Source organism: Mus caroli, chromosome 7 (genome assembly GCF_900094665.2).
Source record: "Mus caroli chromosome 7, CAROLI_EIJ_v1.1, whole genome shotgun sequence".
In the NCBI taxonomy this organism is placed as follows: domain Eukaryota; kingdom Metazoa; phylum Chordata; class Mammalia; order Rodentia; family Muridae; genus Mus; species Mus caroli.
In genome coordinates this window covers 27,672,251-27,675,484 of record NC_034576.1, presented here as the reverse complement: position 1 = coordinate 27,675,484, position 3,234 = coordinate 27,672,251, and the positions used below count along the sequence as shown (strand labels likewise).

Here is a 3,234-nt window from a genome sequence, read left to right as displayed (position 1 = left end):
GGGGCTCTACCACTGAGCCACGCCCCCAGCCACTCACTGGGGGATTCTAGGCAGGGGCTCTACCACTGAGCCACGCCCCCAGCCACTCACTGGGGCTGATTCTAGGCAGAGGCTCTACCATGTGCTATGCCTCCAACTCATCAGTGGAGAATTCTGGTGAAACATCCAGAATCACACTCCCAGCCCTTACCTCAGCCCTCTTGCCTATTATTTCTCACCTCACCTCAGGTCCAGGAGGCTGAGGTGGCCCTGACCCTGAAGGTCTGGGAGAACATGACTGTCTCAGCCCTGGCCACCATCATCCTGGGCCAGCCTCTTCACACACTGAGCCACATCCACTCCCAGCTGCAGACCCGTGTGAGTCCTGGGTCCCTGGCTCCTCCCCATTGTGCCTCCAGCCACTTGGGCTTGCCCTGTGTCCCAGCAGCAGCCTCACAGTCCCCATCCTCTGTCCACAGACACAGCCTCAGCCCACAGCAGAGCCCAGGCCCCCTGAGCCGCCGCCTCTCCCGCTGACTGCACAGGCTCCAGGAGGCCCAGAGCAAGGTGAGTCTGGGCAGGGGACTGGGGTCTGCAGTGCCTGGGAGCTCTGAGGCCCAGCAGACCCTGAGCCAACCATGTCCTTTCAGGAGACCCCCGACTGCCTGGAGGCCTCTGTCACCCTCAACCTCTTTCGCCTGCTCACCCGGGACCTCAAGTGTGTGGCCAGTGAAGACCAGTGTGTCTGAGTATGGTGGCCCAGCCCAGCCCATCCAGGACAATGGACTTTAAACTCAGTCCCACCCCACCTTAATTTATTTCCTTTCACCATTTATGAAGCTGCAGTCCAGGCTGGGTTTATTTTTCTACTTTTATACAATTTATGCAAACATATGCAAAGAAGCCACGAGGAGTTGGAGTCTTCCTTCGTGTGTGGTCTTGAGTGTGTGTTCATGGTTATGAGCATGTGACCGAGGGTGCATGTCTGCATGGTGCAGGAGACACTCAAGAGTGTGTGTCTGTGTGTCTGTCTTCTGTGATGTGTATCTAAGGGACCACCTCCCTGAATCAGAGGCTAAACAAAGGTGTGTTGTTGTGTGGCCTGGCCACGTGCTCATGTGTTTACAAACATGCTTTGTGGTCTCTCTCTAGTCGGCACCCACTGTGTATCTCCTCTTTAACATTGTTTCTGGAACAGATGGGGATCTCTCGTCCAGGATGCTATCTCCTGTAACAGAATAAAAAACCCAAACCAGGCTGGAGGGGTTGCACAAGGGTGAGGACCTTAGACCTGATCCCCAGGAACTATTAAAAAAAAAAAAAAGTTAACAGTGAACTTTGGAAGCAGATGCAGCAGAAGGGCTCCTGGGATTAGCTAACCAGCCGATGGCAAGCTTCAGATCTAGTTGTAGACCTTGGCTCAGAAAATAAGGTAAAGAGAAATTGAGAAGACACTCAACATGCACTTCAGGCCCCCATACACATGCACATGTGTATATATGTGAAAAAGTGCATAAACATTATAATGCGTAGTACACAGGTCAAAGGCTGGAGAGACAGCTCAGAGATCAGCAGCACTGGCTACTCCTGCAGAGGACTTGAGTTGGGATTCCCGGAACCTACATAATGGCTCCCAACTGTCATAATTTCCTGTCCCAGGGACATGATGCCCTCTTGTGGCTTCCATGAGCACCAGGCACACCCTTGGTATACATATATACATGCCAGCACTCATGTATGTGCATAAAATAAAAATAATTACATTATTTTCCAAAAGCAACCAGCTGAGGGAGCTACAGGGTATTGACCTTTGGCTTCTATGTGCACACGCAAGCTCACACACATGCATGCGGCACGCAGGCGCACATACATCCAAAGAAAGAACTCATCTCATATGGCAAAAACAAAAAGGAATTTATCATCACACAGAGTATTGGACCTGCACAGTCACTCTGCTCTAAACCTATACTCATAAGCTTGATACCCAGCAACCACATAGTGGAAGGAAGAACTTAGCCTCCAGCTTGTCTCTGACACCCACCCTAGGGTGTGTAAGTCTTAACATTATTATTATTATTATTATTATTATTATTATTATTATTATTATTATTACTATATGTGTATGGGTGTTCTGCTTGCATGTGTGTCTGTGTACCAGATGCATGCCTGGTGCCTAGAGAGGCCAGAAGAGGACATTAGATCCCCTGTAACTGGAGTTACAGATGATTGTGGGTGCTGGGAATCAAACCCAGGTCCTCTGAAAGAGAAGTCAGTGCTCTTAAACACTGAGCCATCTCTCTCTCCAATCCCAAATGTAAGTAAATAAGTAAGTAAATAAATAATATAAGCACATATATTATTCTGAGTGTGGTGGTGCGCACACACACCTGTAATCTCAGCACTGAGAAAGTGGAAGCATGAGGGTCAGAAGTTCAAAGTCATCCTAAGATACCTGCCTATTCGGTTCAAAACCAGCCTAGGATACTTGACATCTTACCAAAAAGTAAAAAACAAAAATCCAACAAACAAAAAAGATGCACATGCAAGTTTGGAGAGGAACCTTTACCCCTGGCAGCACGCCCCTAGGAAGATGGCTGCAGTTAGACCCAGAGCAGAGAGAAGGTGAGGCGAGGCAAGACTACTTCTACTGAACATAGAGTTTGCAATTTTGTGTTTGCCTCACAAAACTGATGTCTAGTGGATCTTCCACTAGTTTGTGTGTGTGTGTGTGTCTGTTTATGTGTGCGTGTATGTGTGTGTGTGCGCATGTGTGTTTGCCTGTGTATGTGCATGTGTGTGTGCCTATGTGTATATATATGTGTGTGCTCATGTGCATGCAGATGTGTGTGAGTGTGTATGTGGAGGTGAGAAACGCCCTCAGCTGTCACCTGTCAATAGCTGTCCACCTTGGCTTGTTTTCCTTTTGTTGACTTAGTCACTGTCTGCGGCTTGTCTGTTAGGCTATGCTGGCTGTTCAGTGTGCCCCAGAGATCCTCCTAGTTACGCTTCCCTGGCACTGGATTCCAAGCACGTGCTGCCATGTCTGGCTTCTGCTCACTCCTGCATGGGTTCTGGGGATTCGAACCGGGGTCCTCATACTTGTGCAGCTGGCACTTTACTACCTGAACCAGCCATCTTTCCAGCCTTAAGAATGCATCGCTTCATCAAGATATGGAAATGTATACGTTTGAGGTCATTCAGGACTACATAGTGAAACAGTGAGAGAGAGAAAGAGAGAGAGAGAGAGAGAGAGAG

The 3,234-nt window shown here is 48.8% G+C and overlaps 1 pseudogene; it reads left to right on the top strand.

The window, feature by feature from the left end:
• The window catches only part of LOC110297430, a 2,414-nt pseudogene extending 1,686 nt beyond the window's left edge, over window positions 1–728 (top strand).
• The last annotated feature ends 2,506 nt before the right edge of the window (window positions 729–3,234 follow it).